The sequence below is a fragment of the Schistocerca cancellata genome, chromosome 1 (assembly GCF_023864275.1).
Source record: "Schistocerca cancellata isolate TAMUIC-IGC-003103 chromosome 1, iqSchCanc2.1, whole genome shotgun sequence".
Taxonomy (NCBI): domain Eukaryota; kingdom Metazoa; phylum Arthropoda; class Insecta; order Orthoptera; family Acrididae; genus Schistocerca; species Schistocerca cancellata.
This window is the reverse complement of record NC_064626.1, coordinates 815191494-815213136: the sequence shown is the minus strand read 5'-3', so window position 1 is coordinate 815213136 and position 21643 is coordinate 815191494. Positions and strand designations below refer to the sequence as shown.

Genomic DNA, 21643 nt, shown 5'->3' with positions numbered 1-21643 from the left:
TCACGATATGCTTGGTGCATAATACGGCAACCTCTCTCGTGGTCGTCAGATGTCGTCGACCGGAAACTTAACAACGAGTGTGTCTCCCCTCACATTCCCATGCAATCCATTATCGGACCTCTGTCACATCCGAATGTCCCACAAATCTGGAAATTGCGCGATTCGACCATCCGGTCATACGGAGACCCACAATGGAGCCACTTTCAAAAGCTGCCAGGTGCTGGCAGTGCTCTCTCATGGCCCGCCGAAGTGGCCGAGCGGTTAAAGGCCCTACAGTCTGGAACCGCACGACCGCTACGGTCGCAGGTTCGAATCCTGCCTCGGGCATGAATGTGTGTGATGTCCTTAGGTTAGTTAGGTTTAAGTAGTTCTAAGTTCCAGGGGACTTATGACCACAGCAGTTGAGTCCCATAGTGCTCAGAGCCATTTGAACCATTTCACTCTCTCATGCACGCGGCATCTTCGTCTCCTTCACAGTGATCACTCAACAAGTGAGGCTGTTCACGCCCCTTATATGCTCTACCAGGCCTGGTAACAACGCTAATCACAAACAACACGAATGCGCTCTGGTAGTCGTTCTAGAAAGGAGAACTGCTGCTCTGATCTCTTACCACACGCTGAATGTGCGCACTTGAACGAAGCGATATTGACACTCGACTGGATGCTTCACTTTTTGTTTGTAATTATTTTACAGAGAGTCGCACAACGAGCTATAATTTGTTAAATGGAACAATATTTTTCTCTCGTACTGCTGACGCGTACAAACCAACTTCGTGTACAAATCAATTTAAATCAAACCTCTATAAATTTTAGTTATGGAGGTAGAAACGTTGTAAGCTTTAGGGTAGGATGCATCGTGTTGCACATAATTGGCTTTGTTCAGATGGTGTTTTGGTCTAGGAACGATTTTCTTCGTGAGGTGTTCAAATGAATGCCCATCTTCCTGATGCACAGCTCGATGCGCCTTCTAACTACTATCGGAAGAACGTCGTTTAAAAAGCCCGTCCTGCCATACAGATTTCTGTTTTCCCTGGTTTCCCTAACTTTGGAAAGGACAAGGTATATTTCCTTTCATATGCTTTTGCTCCGAGTAACTTCGATATTAAGTAACTTCTGGTACTGCGGAAGAATTATGCCGAACTATTATGTTTGGTCTCCACTTTCGTTTGCTTCTTTTTTCCTACATAAGACAGTCTATGGAGAAGGGTAAACAATTTATGAAAAAAGATTTTGTTTCGGGTATCTTAGCACTAAAGATGGTCATGAAAGCAGAGGATCAGCGCGCGCGTGTGTGTGTGTGTGTGTGTGTGAGTGAGTGAGTGTGTTGCTTTCCCTTGAGAGGGGGGGGGGAGGAGGAGGAGGAGGAGGAAGAGGAGGAGGGTGTTGACAGCAGAGAAGTGCCACAACACGGAGGGTGTCCTGGAGGTCGTGCCCCCAGAGCTGCTAAAACGTTGAGGCAGCCGAGCAGGGCGCGTTGAATAATCCAGAGGCCGCTGGGAGTGACAACAGCTGAGCCGCGCCTCGCTCTGGAAGCATGGCAGCAGAACACGAGGAGCCCCGCTACGGTTTAGGGCGCCTCGGGCAGCCATCGGCAGCCAAATATGTCCTAGCGTAGCTCACCGCAGTTACCGTGCTATTACATCCTCATTTATTTATTCAGTTATTTTTAGCTTCGGGCGGCAGTAGTTACAAAAGTGTTATATTAACGTCCAACTTCCACAGTAAAACTGAAAAATATTCGAAGTACAAACATAAGTTTTTAATGAAAATAAAAACACTTAAAAACGAAAACAAGCCAGCCAGCAGGAGTTACAACAGTACCAAGTTAACATTAATGGAATTTTCGAAACAGAACAATAACAAGAGTGTGAAGTAGAAAGATAAGTTCGTTAGATAAATTAAAAAACAAAATAAATTAAAAAACAAACCAGGTTCGAGCCGGGCAGGTTACAGAGGAGAATGACGTACTCAGAAACTCACAACTGAAAGCTGGACAACAACGTCGCTAACAAAGTTAACTACTCAATGTAAAGTAAAAACAACACAAACAGATGTACCAGTTGTCGAACTGGGCTGGTTCCATGGGAAGAAAATATCCACTCAACTTTCAGATATAAACTGGATACCGGTGTCCTTTGAACAGTTCGCTAGCAAATAATACCTATCTTCACAGTGTTCCGAAACTGTTCGTTGAAATCAATGCGGGAGGGTAACGAACATCAAAAAACTATATTTTGATAAGGAATATGTGGTCTCTGAAGTCAGCTTGAAGTGTCAGGGAACATTTTGTTAACCGCCCGCTGTGACCGAGCGGTTATAGGCGCTTCAGTCCGGAACCGCGCGGCTGCTACGGTCGCAGATTCGAATCCTGCCTCGGGCGGGAATGTGGGTGATGTCCCTAGTTAGGTTTAAGTATAAGTCTAGCGGACTGATGACCTCACAAGTTAAGTCCCATAGTGCTCAGAGCCTTTTTTTTTTTTTTTTTTTTTTTTTGACGACCAAAGATCCTTCCTTGAGTGCGGATGCACACCATGCCCGATCTAATACGGCAGTGTGAAACTGGAAGGGGTGCGTGTGTAGATGACGCTACGTCTACGGTGTGTAAAAGGCTTGCACTGTGGGTAGGGAGAGAAGCGTGCTCGGATGGCCCATGCGGCTAAAGCAACCGCTCGCGTTACGCGGGAAGTATGGGTTCGAGTCCCCGCTCGACACAAACATTCACCTGTTACCATTGTTCATTCCAGTGCCCAAATGCGGCTAACGTCATTAAACCCCTAGAACAATTACAGACGTACTTCAAAGTTCAAGTACGACAGGCAGTACAGTTCTTGCGAGGAAAATGTCTACATTGCGCACAGATCCCCCGTGAAATTCTGGTGGTGTATGAAATAAATGCATTGGGGAGTCCAGCCTTACTGAAATGGAAGCGAACAGTTTGATCAAGGCTGTACAGGCGTGAGCGATTCTGTTCAGGACGGAAGGCCATCGACACCGGTCATAGACAGTGGGTAGGCAATCGAGGAAGTGATTCCCAGCAGTTGCTGTGTGACTAACGCGGACACTGTGGATCAAACGCGCATATCAATAGTGAGTGCTGATTCCATTGTCCGCAGTATCGCATATTGTACTCGCGCTGGCTTGCGCGATCTTGCACCGTGCGATTTCCGTCTTTTCGGCAAGCTGAAAGAGAAAGAGATTTTCCAACGACGAAAGCGTTCACGCAGCTGTTCTCCAGTGGCTTGTGACAAAGGAGCGTATTTCTGTCGTCGAGGATCGAACGACTGGTAAAACGTTCCGATTGTGATAAAAAAGCGTCATGTATTTTGTCACTGCGCGGCTCCTCCCGCCGAAGGTTCGAGTCCTCCCTCGGGCATGGGTGTGTGTTGTTCTTAGCATAAGTTAGATTAAGTTAGTTTAACTAGCGTGTAAGTCTAGGGAGCGTTGACCTCAGCTGTTTGGTCCCTTACGACTTTACACACACACACACACACACACACACACACACACACACACACACACACACACATGCGCGCGCGCGGAAAGGTGGCTTTAGTGTCAACAGGTCGTTGCATTCAATTCACCGCCTTGGAACTTGAGAGTACAATCACGAACGGTGTGATTACTAAGAGTGGTTCTTGTGTCGAGAGCGAATTCATGCGTGAAACAACCGAACGGTTAGAGGTTCAAAGAAATCATGCTGCTTGTGCGCAAAGTGATCTCACTTCTCGAATAGGTGTCTGATTCACAAGAGTAATTAATTTCCGTATAACGAATTTCCGGCACAGATTAAATTCCATACTGGCGGTCGTTACCTGTGCGTTTGTGCAACAAGCAGGCGTACCAATGCTCATTTACACGTTTAGATGATACGATACAGGCTTAACATAAAGTTATATTCCCCAATTTGTGAGGCTCTCGAAAGCTTCCTGTGAATTCTAGTTTCGTATTTCATTCCGATGAACTTCTAAAGGAATTAATCGTCTCGCTTAGAAATTCCGGTACAATTAAGTTGTTATGTGACTTTGTATTTTGAGAGTTTATTTGTGTGTATGTGTGTGTGTGTGTGTGTGTGAGAGAGAGAGAGAGAGAGAGAGAGAGAGAGGGGGGGGGGGGAGGGAGGGAAGGAGGGGGGGGGATGTTGAAGTTTTCAGCAAAAGATGAACTAGAAAGTAGGACGGAATATGTTGGATTTCGTAATACTTCCATCTAAGGAAAAGCTATCCGAGATTGGTTATGTAACGACACCGTCACGAAACAAAGCATTCTGACGTTGGGCTCTATTCTCAGAAACCCGCTAGTCTCCTTAGCGCGGAACATCATTGATTTGTTTGTTGTAATTCCATAGCACAAAGTATAGCCGTTCTCACTTCATTGCGTGTACATAATTTGGGTAAGCCGAGTATTTAGACGGCCCAACAGGTTATTTACAAGTTGTCGACTTGACTGTTATACAAGAAAAAGGAGAATACAGGACATTGGTCTGAAAACAGCGGATCACAAAACCCCGTTAGTAAGTGTCGCTAAGTGCTTTAAAGTTGTAGTAATTGTAACATATGGACTACAGTAGGAGGCTTGATCTTGTCTGAGACTATTTATGATGCTGGTTCTCTTTGTAAAGTCGATAACGAGTGAGTAATAGACGGCGAGAGGGCGAGAAGAGGGTCATCAGTCATCAGTTCCATATGTGCGCAAGTCACTCTTCATTTTTCTGGAGTTTTATCAGAGGGAAAGTGCATTCGAAATAATAAAAATCTCAGGAGGATCCTTGGTTTCGAGCGAAGATTTCGTAAATATTGTCTCGATCAATCGAGGCGTAGAGGACTCAAAAATAAGCGTATGAAAGTAACAATTGTTGCTAAGAAGTGGTCAGAGTAAGCTATTAGTGATGTGTAAATATAGTTGAAGCTACTTGGTAGATAGGTTCCTGAAAAACTGTAATGTAATTAAAGAAGTTATACATTGATCTGAGCTGTTAGCAAAGGCATTTCTCTATTAGCAACAGGTAGATCACACAAAAAGTGCAGAAGAATCTTTTAAAAACTTCAGTAGTTTGCTCTCGAAGAGCGTCTTCCACTCGAATTAACGCTCACCATTGATGGAAGAAAGAGAGCGGGAGAAAGAATTGAGTCAAGAAGCCTGGGGATTAACTGCAAGGCGGAAAGGTGGCTTTAGTGTCAACAGGTCGTTGCATTCAATTCACCGAATGGCATTATTCTTTCCGACAACCCGATTCTATTCGTGCCATTTTCGTCACGAAAGCGAAGGAAAAATAGTTGTCGTAATTCTCGTTTCGAATGAACTTCGCTGACGGGGGCGTCTGCAACCGGCTTCTTTATCGCCGCTTCCCGTTTTACGAGCGTCGGGAACGTTTCCATTAGCGGGAGCGTAAATAGGGGGCCAGTCGGGCGCACCCCCTCATGAATAGAGATGCTGCACCCACCTTAAGACCCACCAACTTCCGCACGGCCACGCACCGTGGACCTCGGCTCGACACGGAAGAGTCCGGGCTTATCGTGGCGCAGTGCGGGGTACGTTTTAAATTCCGGGTACTACGTAGGACGAGCTGAGAGCACAGAGACTTTCGGCAGTCCGCCTGAGTAGCAGCTTACGTTAGTACAGCTAGACAGCGGACGAGAAGATCCCTCAACCTCCACCATACCAAATAATCTAGTGAGCGTTTCACGGATGTCCTAAAAGTTTGTATTTTTTATCTTGCTTGCTTCCGTAACTTCCAAATTCATGTCAAACAAAAATTTTTCTTATATATGCACACACACACACACACACACACACACACACACACACACACATTGATTGGGTCTGAAGAAATTTAGTTTCCCACTCATACCTTTGCAGGTACAGCTATGATAGTAATTTTAACCAACGACATACCGTTTGCGTCTACTTTAATGTAAAAAAAAAAACCGCGAAAAACCAACAGGTCTTTAAATGTCTTTAACGTTCGCTGTATCTGAAAACAACTTATTCTCGTATCCATACAAATGGGGTATCGAATTGACTAGCGTGAGGTCCGGTTTTGAACAATATAAATCTTTTTTTAAAAAACAAAAATGCCTTCGTCGGTGGTCGACTGGGGCAGATGAATCCTTTCTTTCATTCATGTTGAAAAAATAAAATAATTTTGAAACCATAACACAAATTGAATTCTCTCCACTTTCTCTTGATCTATATACTTCTAATAACAATGCAGCAACGAACGCTGTTTACATGTATTATATTTTATGCTTTCTGAACAAAATTTGAAAATAAAATTGGAAAAGTTTTAGGATAATGTGTTCGAAAATGATTTTTCTAAATGTAAAAAATAAATCAGTGTAGAAAAACGTCGGACGTGCCCTAACTTCACATAGCATTAGTGTGTTAAGACCACACAGCAGCAGACTGCACGGTCTACCTTCTCGACCAGACATATATATCCTCTAGTAATTTTCAAAATTCTAAGTGAAGCACTGATTTTTAAATTCTCATTCGGTACGTAATTTGCTGTATATCACTCGGAGAATCATTCGAAAGCTCTTCGAGTGTTTCTCTAAAGAAGTTTACTTCTTGCTGTTAGACAAATATTGTTACAGAACATTTTACTGAACTTTCTTCAATTTTTTTAAAAACCTGTTACATGCAGCAATTGATTATTAAGTTGTTTCAACATAAGAAGACCAGTAGTAGTAGTAGCAGTAATAATAATAATAGCAGTAATGAGCAAATATATTTGTTTAAGTAAATATTGACTAAAATTATGAAAATAATGATATAAAAATCGTAGTGTACAGAAGTCAGATAACATTTAACAATAATAGGATTTCAAACGTGATTGTAAATAAGAGGCCTAAGGATGTGGTCGGGTGTTTCCGTAGACTCTCACTGACAGATACAGTGAAGCGGTAAAGAAATTGCTATAGGCATGTGTATTCAAATACAGAGATATGTAAACAGGCAGAATTCGGCGCTGCGGTCGGCAACGCCTATATAAGACAACAAGTATCTGACACAGTTGTTAGATCGGTTACTGATGCTACAATGGCAGGTTATCAAGACTTACGTGAGTTTGAACGTGGTGTTATAGTCGGTGCACGAGCAATGGGTAGAAACGAAGTGGGGATTTTCACATAAGACCATCTCACGGGTGTACCGTGAATATCAGGAATCCAGTAAAACATCAAATCTCCAACATCGCTGCGGCCACAAAAGGCTCCTGCAAGAACGGGACCAACGACGCACTGAAGAGAATTGTTCAGCGTGAAAAAAGTACAACCATTCCGTGAATTGCTGCAGATTTCAATGCTGGGCATCAGCAAGTGTCAGCTTGCGAACCATTCAACGGAAAACGTCACCGACATGGGCTTTCGGAGCCGAAGGCCGAGTCGTGTACCCTTGATGACTGCACGACACAAGGCTTTACGCCTCGCCTGGGCCCGTCAACACCGACATTGGACTACTGATGCCTAGAAACATGTTGCCTGGTCAGACGAGTCTCGTTTCAAATTGTATCGAATCCATGGACGCTGCAGATCAGCAGAGGAGTGTTCAATCTGGTGAAGGCTCTGTAATGGTGTGGGGGGTGTGCACTTCGAGTGATACGGGACCCCTGGAACGTCTAGATACCTACAACCCCTCGTACTCTTACGGATTTATGGTCAGCCCTGCAGGATTCATGGTGTCAGTTCCCTCCAGCACTACTTCGGACATTAGTCGAGTCCATGCCACGTCGTGTTGTGGCACTTCTGCGTGTTAGCGGAGCCGTACACGATAGCAGGCAGGTATACAAGTTCCTTTGGCTCTTCTGTGTAGCCGGCCAGAGTGGCCGAGCGGTTCTAGGCGCTACAATCTGGAACCGCGTGATCGCTACGCTCGCAGGTTCGAATCCTGCCTCGGGCATGGATGTGTGTGATGTCCTTAGGTTAGTTAGGTTTAAGTAGTTCTAAGTTCTAATGGTCTAATGACCTCAGCAGTTAAGTCGCATAGTGCTCAGAGCCATTTGAAGCATCTTCTGTGTATTATGGCCTTTCCTATTGATTGTGTAGCCCAACGCATAAACTGAACATGAGCTGTATGCTGTTGAGTAATGTAGCATGGTCAAGTTGGAGGTTTTTGTGGGCAAGGGCTAGAAGTTCGAGAATGTTCGGGTAAAATTAGTGGAACCTCTAGGCCATTTCATTGTTGTCCCATTAGTTGTGTAAGTAGGCTGTATAGGTTTTTATATTGGTAACGCCACGTAGCGCTCTGTATGAGAATCACTGGCTGTGCTGTGTGCAGTCTGTGGCTGGTTGGCATTGTTGAAATATTAGCTATTGTAGTGTTGGGCAGTTGGATGTGTACAGCGCGTAGCGTTGCGCAGTTGGAGGTGAGCCGCCAGCAGTGGTGGATGTGGGGAGAGAGATGCCAGAGTTCTGAGAGCGGGTGATCTGGATGTGTGTCCATCAGAGACAATAAATTTGTAAGACTGGATGTCATGAACTGATACATATATTATGACTTTTGAACACTATTAAGGTAAATGCATTGTTTGTTATATATCAAAATCTTTCATTTCCTAACTATGCTTATCAGTAGTTAGTGCCTTCAGTAGTTAGAATCTTTTATTTAGCGGGCGGTATCGACGCTCGCTGTATTGCAGTAGTTCGAGTAACGAAGATTTTTGTGAGGTAAGTGATTCATGAGAGGTATAGGTTATTGATAGTCAGGGCCATTTTTCTGTAGGGATTATTGAAAGTCAGATTGCGTTGCGCTAAAAAAAAGAAAAAAAATGTGCGTCAGTTTAGTGATGATCAGAATAAGTAGAGAGAGAACTGTCTGAGTACGTTCAGTTTTGCTCAGTTGTTTGAAAATCAAATAATGTAAGAGGTTTATCAGCACAGTCATTCATAAATTTTTCGAAGGGGATGTTTCAGTTGTATCTGTCATTCAGTGACTTTCTCGTTGAGGAGCTGGACCTCGCTTGTTAGCGTGTGTGTGTGTTTTGTGCTTTGCAGACAGGAGGTGGAGTCGCTGCGCGGCAACCGGCAGCGGAACGACCACCTGCGCGTGCAGTGGCTGTCGAGCGCGGTGTCGGAGCTGCGCGCCGAGCTGTCCGAGGTGTCTGAGCGCGAGCGCAACGCCAGCGGCCAGCTGCGGCAGGCCGTGCAGGCGCTCGCCGGCGCGGACGCGCTGCGCGCCGACGCGGCCGAGGCGCGCGCCCACATGGCGACGCTGCGCGCGGACGCCGCGCGCGCCCTGGCCAGGGCCGACGGCGCCGCCGACGACGCCAAGCAGGCCGCCGTCGACGCGCACGCCGCCAGCGCCAAGTGCGCCGCCGTCCGGCAGCAGGTAGGGCCCTCGCATCACCACCACCACTACCAACACCTCGTCTCTAGTTACAGAGCCGTCCCCGTCTTCACACTAAACGTGGTACTCGGAGACACATATTTCGCTGAAAGTGGACTTACGCTGTGGAGAATTTTCCGTTGCGTCCCGATGTTGCTAATAGTACGCGTGATGAATGATGGGAAGTAAACACGACAAATGAGGAATAATATGTAGATAGCTAATCCGACCCACATTCGCAATTTTCTTTGTTTCGTAATTGTAGTTGCTATGCAAATTGAAGATGGAAGGAAAGGAAGGAAAGGGAAGTGAAGAAATTATTGATGGCAGCCGCATAGGGACTTGATACGGAATCAGCAGCGACGCTCGAAAATGTGTGCCGGATCGGGATTCGAACGTGGGATCCTCTGCTTACCAGGCAGCTCTGTTAACCACTTTGCCACCCGGACACGTGTTTATCACAACTGCGCGGGCATGCCCGATAGAGCAGACACTACCCATTCATGTAACTGATTTGTCTCGATGGGCCTGAATCCAGCATCTTCAAACCCAGTCCGCAGCTCGTGGTCTTGCGGTAGTGTTCTCGCTTCCTGCGCACGGGGTCCCGGGTTCGATTCCCGGCGGGGTCAGGGATTTTCTCTACCTCGTGATGACTGGGTGTTGTGTGTTCTTCATCATCGTTGACTCGCTAGTCGCCGAAGTGGCGTCAACTAAAAAGGACTTGCAATACGGCGGCCGAACTTCCCCGCATGGGGCCTCACGGCCAACAATGCCATACGATCATTTCATTTAATTTCAATACACATGCACAATTACGTTCGACCTCCTGCAGGAATCTCAAAGTGGCGAGAACGGACAACACAGACGGAGACTGCGAATGACATTTCTTCCACTTTCTTCCTTTCTTTCCCTTACGCCAGAGTCCCGCAGCGATCGGCGTGGTTACAAGGAAATTGGAGGGATGCCCTTCCTGCCGCCACTCCGCAGGACGGAATCAGTGTACCCCAATTGTCTGCATCAAGTGGAAATCGTGAATTAGTGCGGACGTGTTTCAAATATCTGCGACGCGTGTGACTGAGGCGGAACGTGGGGACCAGCCCGGTATTCACCTAGCGGGATGTGGAAAACCGCCTAAAAACCACATCCAGGCTGGCCGGCACACGGGCCCTCGTCGTTAATCCGCCGGGCGGATTCGGTCCGGGGCCGGCGAGCCTACACGAGTCCAGGAAGCGTTGGCGCTCTCGGCTACCCTGGCGGGTAATCAACTTTTTTTCACTAACAGCTATTTAATCAAGTGATATTTTGTTTCACTCGCAGCAACTCAAACTTCCTGCTTAATTACTACCTCAGAAATCGTGACAAATTCGGTAAAAAGCAGCCAAATATTTCTGATGTCAATAAACCAAAATTATGGGATTGCATGATTCTTATTGGCTACCGTATACCCTATAGTTCGCCGATCAGCTACGGCCAACGATAACGATAACGAACTACCAACAACAGCACGAACGGAAATACACCTGCAGCGAAAGTTACATTGATGAATGAGATTGAATGAAAGCGGACTACGAGTTTGTAACATCCCCAAGAAAAACTCATAAGAAAACTTCATTATATATCTTTTTTAAACTAGCCATAATACTGCTAACGACGTGAATTCGTGTGGCATGACAGCGAGGGGTATTCTCAGCTGCCTAATGAGAAACACCACTAGGCCTTCGCTAAGTGAAGAGAAGTGTCTTACGTATCTGCAGTCTTCTCCTCTTGCATAGCACCAAGACGGGTTTAACATCCCCATTCGACGGATCACTATCTATAGTGTGTCACATGTCGTCTCTGAGTGAGACACTGCGCTGTTGTTAGGAATTTAATCCAGGATGTTGTCGCAATTTATGGTGGACAGGAACCTTACGTCACCACCTCGTCTTCCGCTTACTGGCCGAATACCGTCAGTGAACATTTATTCGAGGTCCAGGATTCAAACTGGCATCATCGCGATGGAGACCGTTAGCTACCTCGTCAAAGGAAGCGGGCGTTTTGCTGTTACAGACAAGATATGTCAGTCACGGGGGAAGAGGGTCCACCGAGCAGCTACGTTCTTTTTCCTTTGAACTTTATTCGCAGACCGATTTAGATCTGTCAGTAATGTTGAGAGAAAACAGAGAGTTTTTCGGTGGACTTTCCTGCACTGCAAAAAGGATTTCCCCTCCAAAGACTCAGTTCAAGCGTTCACCACGTGGGGAAGCATTAAGACAGGCGATGTAATGTCATCGACGCTGACTATGTTAATTATCTCTTCGAGCAAGGAGGGCGCTGAACAGAGAGATGGGAGGTGTCCACTGCTCTGCGGTGCTCATGATGCCGCCTTCGAAGCATGCGAAAGCATTGCATAAACTTTTCTCGGGTTTCTAGCCGCATCAAGTGGTTATTCATCTACGAGCTTTCGGATCAGGGCCCCTCGGCCATTTTGAAGTGACGCTTCCTAGTTACCATTTAATCATATCGTACACATATTTTGCAAACATATTTGTAATGTACTTCGTCTGATTACGGCGACAGTGCAATTCTGGAATGTCCTTGTACACACTTAAAGGTAGTGGTACACTGAAAGTCTTGAATTTGGCAAACAATGGATTTACATGAGTGTAACTCCTGTAAATACATAAACCGACGTAAGCCGATTAGCTGTTAACATCAGTGCAAAGCGACTATGTGTTCGAATATCTTGGTTCCGTTCTCTTATGTTATGATGGAAACAGGAAATTATGCTAATATATCTAATGTTATAGTACTACATAAGCACCCGTTTTCTATGTAATATGTGTGAAACCCAACAGGCAGTCAAAAGAGGGCATTGAAGAGAAGTGTGTCCGCATCTCGTGGTCGTGCGGTAGCGTTCTCGCTTCCCGCGCCCGGGTTCCCGGATTCGATTCCCTGCGGGGTCAGGGGTTTTCCCTGCCTCGTGATGACTGGGTGCTGTGTGATGTCCTTAGGTTAGCTAGGTTTAAGTAGTTCTAAGTTCTAGGGACTGATGACCATAGATGTTAAGTCCCATAGTGCTCAGAGCCATTTGAACCATTTTTTGAAGTGAAGTGTAATCGCTGGTTGCCACTAACACAAAATTCCAAATGCTAAAGGCACGCACAAACTACCGTTAAAAGGAACCATCAGTCAAACTAATACTACTGTAAATCACTGAAAAAGGCTACGAAAACTTTAAACTCCGTTTTTTTTGGTCCGATTACAGTTTATTGTTAAGAATTGCATACACATCACATTGATGCAATTTTCATCAAAGCAGCATTTTCTGTCCGAACTACAGGTCGATGACCTTATGTGACGTATCAACACAGATCAGAAAATGGTTGGCAAGATGTGGTTTTTCATGCTATGATGCTATAAATTCGTACATCACTTAGTTATAATATTTGAATAGGACACGCCGGTGTCAGTTTTGCAAAATTGGTTAAAAAAATTTTCATCGCAGTGACAATCCTGCACGCGTGCTGTAGTAATACTAGCAGCACGCTTGCCATTAGCTAGTCAAAGAAACGCTAAGTCCATTATCGAATGAAGCCATCTGTTGCCTCCTTGAGCCCCTGGTTCGCGATGTAAAGCTAATTAGGCGTCAGAACTCAAATTTAGCTTTCCGGTATTTCATCGTGAGTCATACACAACACGGCCGGAGGAACACTGTTCATGCTGAAGAAGTCGTCGAGTTTAGTGTCTTAGATACGAAAAGGGATACTAAAACAAATATTAAATACTCGATTATGTCCCAGAAATAGATCAAAAATTTCTTCACTGCCTCGGTTCCGGACAAAGCTTCGTGAGATTACCCTCGGTTGTAGGACAAACCCCGCAACTGGAAACGCCAACTCAAATATTTCCAGTTGGAATACCCCTGCTCCACTACTTGCTCGCTCTGTATTTCTCGAGCAGCCCGCTTTACATGATTATCGTCTGTAGCGGCGTTTTCAAAACAGTAAGGTGCACAGTTGTCTGGCTGTACGTTATACTGCCCGCTCCTTTATAACTGGCTGTATGTGTCAGTTTCCGTGCGTAGGGGAATGCACTGCGGCGTTCTAACGAGCAGCCACACTGAGGGGCTCTTGACTTTGTGGCCCTCGCTGGCTGGAGCGCTTTCTCTGGGTCGGCCGTCGCAGTACTTGGCAGCGAGTGCGACCCAGCGGGACGAGCCGCGTACGAGGGCGGTCCGAGAGCGCAGCCGCCGGCGCGGAGGGTTGCCGTGGCAACAGTTAGGCCATCAGCTGGAGGGCCCTCGACGCCGCGAGGCTGTGTGTGCCCTCCTCTCAGCGACCCGCGCTAAACGCCGCCGGCACGGCGCCACGTGCCCTGCTGTCCGAGCTTGCGAGGAGTCCTAATCCTCGTGTAGGATGCTGAGACGCTGTGTGTCTCGGGATATATACATGTCTAAGGTGTCGATATGCAATTATAAATATTGAAATATTTTTTTTATAATCGGATCAGTAAATACCACCATACGAAACCCTTAAGCAACAACAGTAGTTCTGAAAATTTCTGCTTCTGAATTTTAAATAGTTATGACAATATTTGTAAGTTTTATAACGTAAGACTTGGGGCGCATGCAGTACATAACTGGTGGATGAATAGTTCCTATTTCATGTGCCCCACGGTTTTCATTATAAATATTACAAGTATTGTCGTAGCTGTTAAAAATAACAACCACAAGTTTCTAGGACTCTATATGAAATGAGGAACCGCTATAGGGCTAGGAGAAAATATTTTGTAATTTTTAGTCCTACTTAAAAACTTGCTATCCAAAAAGTTTATATTTATTTAAATAATTATTTTCTAGTTTTTAACATTGTATCTGCGAAATTTCTCAACGGATTTTAAACATTTGACTACTGATCAACATTACATCAGTATTTACTTCATTTGCAGACTAATCTCTATTATGAGTAGGTGGTTAGGTTGGTTGCCAACGGCCTTGCCGCAGTGGTAACACCGGGTCCCGTCAGATCACCGAAGTTAAGCGCTGTCGGCCTGGGCTAGCACTGGGATGGGTGACCATCCGGTCTGCCGAGCGCTATTGGCAAGCGGGGTGCCCTCAGCCCTTGTGAGGCAAACTGAGGAGGCCGGCTCCGGTCTCGGAAACTGACATACGGCCGGGAGAGCGGTGTGCTGCACACATGCCCCTCCATATCCGCATCCAGTGACGCCTGTGGGCTGAGGATGACACGGCGGTCGGTCGGTGCAGTTGAGACTTCGTGGCCTTTTCCGGAGGAGTTTAGTTTTTAGGTTTTATTTAGGTTGGTTAGTAATTTCAAGCACTCCTGGCACAAGCAAGCCATTATCTCCTGCGCAGCAGGTCCTGTATTGAAATGTGGACCCGTGAACACAAAACGGTTAGTATATACTGACGGGCGTAGCCCACTTACTGGCGCAGTCACGTCCGTGCAGAGTGCATCAGGTGGTATAACATGTGATGAGCGTGCGGGAAGACTGTTAGGCGCAGAGAGAAAACAGCTAACACACTGAAGTGAGTACATATTAAGGTACCAGTGATCACAGTATTTGTACTCATATGCCTATCACCGTGTATATACTAGCTTCTTACTCGTAGCTTCGCCTGTGTAGGCGTGTGTCACATATATAGTAAACATCTCCTCCTCCTCCTCTCTCTGTCCGTCTCCACCCACCCCCCAACCCCGCCCCCTTCTTTCTCTGGTCAGCCGTGCCTGTCCGCTGGGATCCCCCCTGGAACGCACTGCGATAATACCCGTAGGGTAGTACCGAACAAACATCGCGTCAAAATAATTTTGTATTAAAAATGAAGAAATTCCTCCGGCTGTATTTAAGGTGTCTATTTTATTTTGGCAACTAGTTTCAACGTTGTAACAACGTCACCTTCAGGCCCATACACTTGTTGACATCAGCTGCGTGTGGCTGATACTGGAAGTCAGTGGAGAGATATCAACGTGCTCCGTGTGGAAGGTGGGTAGTAACTACTATGAAGATTCAAACTTTACAATATCTATACTCATTAACAAGGTGAGTAGTAACTACTATGAAGATTCAAACTTTACAATATCTGTACTCATTTGCCTAACACCCTGTGTATACTTGGTTGCCAACTGTATATACTAGCTTCTTACTCGCAGCTTCGCCAGTGTCACGTATATAGTAAACATCTCCTCGTCCTCTCTCTGTCCATCTGTCATCTGCCCCCTCCGCCCCCCCCCCCCCACCCTCTCCGTCTGGTAGCACCGAACAAACATCACGTCTAGGTCATTTTGCAGTTTTGTTGATCTTTTTATGACTTGAATAGATGGTAAACGGCAGCATCGTCTGCAAACAAAGGTGGCTGCTCAGAGTATCTCCTAAGTCATTTACCGGGTGATCAAAAGGTCAGTATAAATTTGAAAACTTAATAAACCACGGAATAATGTAGATAGAGAGGTAAAAATTGACACACATGCTTGGAATGACATGACGTTTTATTAGAACCACCCCATACTCCTAGACGCTTGAAAGATCTCTTGCGCGCGTCGTTTGGTGATGATCGTGTGCTCAGTTCGCCACTTTCGTCATGCTTGGCCTCCCAGGTCCCCAGACCTTAGTCCGTGCGATTACTGGCTTTGAGGTTACCTGAAGTCGCAAGTGTATCATGATCGACCGACATCACTAGGGATGCTGAAAGACAACATCCGACGCCAATGCCTCACCATAACACCGGACATGATTTACAGTGCTGTTCACAACATTATTCCTCGACTACAGCTATGGTTGAGGAATGATGGTGGACATATTGGGCATTTCCTGTAAAGAACATCATCTTTGCTTTGTCTTACTTTGTTATGCTAATTATTGCTATTCTGATCATATGAAGCGCCATCTGTCGGACATTTTTGAACTTTTGTATTTTTTTGGTTCTAATAAAACCTCATGTCATTGCAAGCATGTGTGTCAATTTGTACCTCTCTATCCACATCATTCCATGATTTATTCAGTTTTCAAATTTATACTGACTTTTTGATCACCCGGCATATAAATTAAGAACAGCAGAGGGCCTAGAATACTTACTTGGGAAGTTTTACTCGATGACTTTCATTCATTTGCTACGAACTGCGACTTTTCTGACAGGGAAAAAAAAGAACAGCCGTGTTGCCTAAAAAGTATTATAGTAGCTGGTGTTAACACACGTGATGAGGCTTCGCCTATTGGGCGGGCATGTCGCTGGCGCCTACTGTACTTCCCCCTCGTACTGGCGCCAGCTCTGGGGAGGAAGCAGAGAACGCGGCCTCCACCGGACAGGCGGCGTGCCGTGAGTGCGGCTGCTGATAGAATTCTTTAGCAGCCAGCGGCTCGCTTGCCGGCACAAAAGCTGGCAGTAAGTAATTCTCTGTGATATACGCAGTGGCCGGCTTTCACACACGCGGCGCGCCCTCTGTGGACAAAAGCGCCGCCCGGCGCCGTCAATGGGCGCGCGCCCTTTCCCAAGGGCCAGCCGCCAGCCGGCCCTGAATGATGTAGGCTGGTGGCGGGCGACCTCCTGTAGGCTTTGCTGCCGCTACACGGCGCTTATTTCCATGTTTGATGTCGTGTCCAGGCTCGCCTGTTAAGCGTTCTTGAAAAAATAAAAAAATAAAAATAAAAAAATCACTTCAGCATTGACGATTCGGTGTTTATATTCGTGTCCATTACAATAGCTTCACCTGTACTTGTTCTTGCGTATGTAACCTTAGCTCACGTTGTAACTACACTACTGGCCATTAAAATTGCAACACCAAGAAGAAATGCACATGATAAACGGGTATTCATTGGACAAATATATTATACTACAACTGACATGTGATCACATTTTCACGCAATTTGGGTGCATAGATCCTGAGAAATCAGTACTCAGAACAACCACCTCCGGCAGTAATAACGGCCTTGATACGCCTCAGCATTCAGTCAAACAGAGCTTGGATGGTGTGTACAGGTACAGCTGCCCATGCAGTTTCAACAAGAGTAGTGACTGGCGTATTGCGACGAGCCAGTTGCTCAACCCGCCATTGACCAAACGTTTTCAATTGGTGAGAGATCTGGAGAATGTGCTGGCCAGGGCAGCAGTCGAACATTTTCTGTATCCAGAAAGGCCCGTACAGGGCCTGCAACATGCGGTCGTGCATTACCCTGCTGAAATGTAGGGTTTCGCAGGGATCGAATGAAGGGTAGAGCCACGGGTCGTAACACATCTGAAATGTAACGTCCACTGTTCAAAGTGCTGTCAATGCGAACAAGAGGTGACCGAGACGTGTAACCAATGGCACTCCATACCATCACGCAGGGTGATACGCCAGTATGGCGATGACGAATACACGCTTCCAATGTGCGTTCACCGCGATGTCGCCAAACACGGATGCGACCATTATGATGCTGTAAACAGAACCTGGATTAATCCGAAAAAAACGACGTTCTACCGTTCGTGAACCCAGGTTCGTCGTTGAGTACACCATCGCAGGCGCTCCTGCCTGTGATGCAGCTTCAAGGGTAACCGCAGCCATGGTCTTCGAGCTGATAGTCCATGCTTCGAACTGTTGAAGGAGATGGTTGTTGTCTTTCAAACGTCCCCATCTGTTGACTCAGGTATCGAGACGTGGCTGCACGATCCGTTACAGCAATGGGGATTAGATGCCTGTCATTTCGACTGCTAGTGATAGGAGGTCGTTGGGATCCAGCACGGCGTTCCGTATTACCCTCCTGAATCGACCGATTCCATATTCTGCTAACAGTCATTGGATCTCGACCAAAGCGAGCAGCAATGTCGCGATACGATAAACCGCAGTCGCGATAGGCTACAACCTAACCTTTACCAAAGTTGGAAACGTGATGGTACGCATTTCTCCTCCTTACACGAGGCTTCACAACAACGTTCCACCAGGCAACGTCGGTCAACTTCTGTTTGTGTATGAGAAATCGGTTGGAAACTTTCCTCATGTCAGCAGGTTGTAGGTGTCACCACCGGCGCCAACCTTGTGTGAATGCTCTGAAAAGCTAATCATTTGCATATCACAGTATCTTCTTCCTGTCGGTTAAATGTCGCGTCTGTGGCACGTCATCTTAGTGGTGTAGCAATTTTAATGGCCAGTAGTGTACATTAGATGATGCTCGCACACACACATATACGACATACGTTAACGATCTGATCGATCGAAAACAGAAAAAAAAGAAGGGAAAAGCTCATTAAACACAGTTGATTGCAAATGGAATAAGCAGAGCATAAATAGTTTTTACTCCCTGTGGTAAGATATTTAGCAGCTGACAGCTCCATTCCCCTGAGTGAGACTTTCACTCTACAGTGGCGTGAGCGCTGATACGAAATTTCCTGGAAGCTTAAAAGTGTGTGCCGAACCGATTTCGAACTCGGGACCTTTACCTTTCGCCGGCAATTGCTCTCCCATCTGAGCTACCCATGCACGACTCAGTGACAGAAGTAAAGCTGTGAGGACGGGGTGTGAGTCGTGCTTGGGTAGCTCATATGGCAGAGCACTTGCCCGCGAAAGGCAAAGGTCCCGAGTTCGAGTCTCGGTCCGGCACACAGTTTTAATCTGCCAGGAGCTTTCAGCTCCATTCCCTCTCAGCAGTAAGGCAGCAACAGGAGCATCTTGTCTTGAAAGCATATTAATTTATAAACAGTCCAGACAGCATTATCGCTTACATAAATGTGACCCATTTCCGCTTATGGCAGTCTTTCCATCGCATTCCATGCCATAGAAATAATCACAGTTGTAAAACTGCTGTTGGCCACCGTACTCTCTTAAAAGTGAGTGTAGACTACGGTAATTTTCATAGTAGCTCTGGTCACTTTAGGTTGAGTATTTTGCATACATGTTAGGCGTTACCACATAACGTTCGCTTTCTTTACGTATGCGGTCAGTATCTTAATAAATACCCCTAAAAGGGGAAGCGGTGAACAGTCCAGAAACTGGGTGGGACTATATAAAAGCCCAGGTAATAATGACGCAAGTTCTCAATTTCAGTTACACAGTGTTTAGCGAGAGAAGATAATTACACGAAGCGACAAGTGTAAATTCAAATAAGCAACTGGTGTCTGCCACGTGGATAATTGACGTACAACCCTGACGCGTAACCAAATCACTCACTGGCCCATACAGTCGGTAGCTATAAGTGTAGTAAATATTGTAAGTAGGCTGTTTAGGTTTTCTTATTGGTAACGCCACGTAGCGCTCTGTATGAAAATCACTGGCTGTGCTGTGTGCAGTCTGTGGCTGGTTTGCATTGTTGTTGGCTATTGTAGTGTTGGGCAGCTGGATGTTAACAGCGCGTAGCGTTGCGCAGTTGGAGGTGAGCCGCCAGCAGTGGTGGATGTGGGGAGAGAAATGGCGGAGTTTTGAACTTTGTAAAAATGGATGTCATGAACTGCTGTATATATTATGGCTTTTGATGACTATTCAGGTAAATACATTGTTTGTTCTCTATTAAAATCTTTCATTTGCTGACTATGCCTACTAGTAGTTAGTGCCTTCCGTAGTTTGAATCTTTTATTTAGCTGGCAGTAGTGCCTTCCGTAGTTTGAATCTTTTATTTAGCTGGCAGTAGTGGCGCTCGCTGTATTGCAGTAGTTCGAGTAATGAAGATTTTTGTGAGGTAAGTGATTTGTGAAAGATATAGGTTAATGTTAGTCAGGGCCATTCTTTTGTAGCGATTTTTGAAAGTCAGATTGCGTTGCGCTAAAAGTATTGTGTGTCAGTGTAAGCACAGTCATGTGTATAATTTTTCAAAGGGGACGTTTCAATATTACACGGTTCTTAACACGTGAAAAATGACAGAAAAACGCCGTTCTCTTTCCGTTTCCCTTCCGCTGCCAGCAGTGGCCACAGTATTCTTATGTAAGTGATATGTGGTGCTTTGCCTGTGTCGACAACCAAGTAGGCAGCTTTGTGCTCTGCCTAACACAGCCTGCTGTTGACATGCCTGAACCGGGGGTAGCCGGTTCGGATCAGCTTGTTGGTAAGAATGATCCTTATTAATAACTAACCGCCAGCGGAAACGTCGACGATAGTATCCATTTCCTAATAACTAATCTCTGTGTAAATCCCTTGAGCCAGGTCCTAGGTCTCCTTGAGATGTTCTGCGATGTGAGAGTGTTTGACATTTGACTGAAAGTCGCCAATCCTCGTATTCCAGGGGAGCACGGAATTACCCTGCAAAAGTTTCACGGTGCCTCTTCTCTCTAAAATATTACCAACATTTTCTCTTGTTATCAAAAATACACGCAATTCTACACCCTGCACGCATGCATGAGTCACAAACACCAGCTACGCTTAAGAACGCACATTCATACCTCGCGAAAGAACAGTGCTCTCGCACTCAAAGATAGAAATTTCACATTTAGATTAAGAATCGTTGTTAGATGTGCTAGAGGAATTCCAAAGTTTTACAGAAAAGAAAGAAAATCTGTAAAATTTACTAAATGAATACAGTGAGTGAATTTTTCATCATGTCCTATGAGGTATTACTGATTATGCTAGCATGTGGCCTGCACATATCGATATGACTTACGTTTCAAATGAGATGTCATAACTTTCGTAGTTGTGTTTTGACCATACACCCGATCAATAGGTTTAGAATAAACATTACAGGTTCAACTCACACCACTTCACGTGTAACTGTGGTACGAAGCGGTGCTTTTAAGCCTCTCACGCACTACCACCAGAGCAAGATACTAGGTCGTAAGTCGAATTTTAGTGACTCACTTTATCTGGCGTTGATGTTAAATGCTATAACATCCACAGATATGATAATTCTCCCCCCTGACGAGCGAAATCGGTAATACTGAATCAACCTGTGCGCAATCTGTGGCCTTGTTACCGGCGAGCTATGCCTACGCTTGCTACTAAATAAAACCGTTGTAGTAAGACGGCTACACCATCTCTGCAGGGTGGACAGCAGATCAACAAAGTGAAGATGAACCTGTGTTTTGTTTTAGAGACTGTACGATGAGCAGGAATTCTCACTGCGTGGGCTGGTGGATGAATAAAACAACATAGTAGGCCGTAATCACATTCTGAAATCCTGAAAAACAAAATTTCCATCGCATTCTTGATTAAGACGGAACCAGAACTGGGATAGTTGCTTCCTCCAAGCCACGGATATTACCATCCTCCGACTTTACACAATAGAATAGAATTCATTTGTTATCAAATTTCTAATCAGCTAGCATTTTTAATGAGAGAATTAAAATGAAGTTTTCAGATGAAAACTAAATGGGAATGTGTAGCCACAAAATTATAAAGTTATTAGATTTTTCAGATGGAACAACTTAAAA

At 45.5% G+C, this 21643-nt stretch overlaps 1 protein-coding gene and 1 pseudogene across 1 annotated transcript in view; both read left to right on the top strand.

Moving 5' to 3' along the window:
- The first annotated feature begins 9275 nt into the window (after positions 1–9275).
- LOC126188157 (protein scabrous-like) overlaps positions 9276–21643 on the top strand; it is a 164368-nt gene continuing 152000 nt past the window's right edge. The window contains exon 1 of the mRNA XM_049929671.1: positions 9276–9324. The gene's annotated coding sequence lies outside the window, so the exon portion shown is untranslated. The remainder of the gene's footprint in view (positions 9325–21643) is intronic.
- On the top strand, positions 14287–14404 carry LOC126097501 (5S ribosomal RNA; annotated as a pseudogene).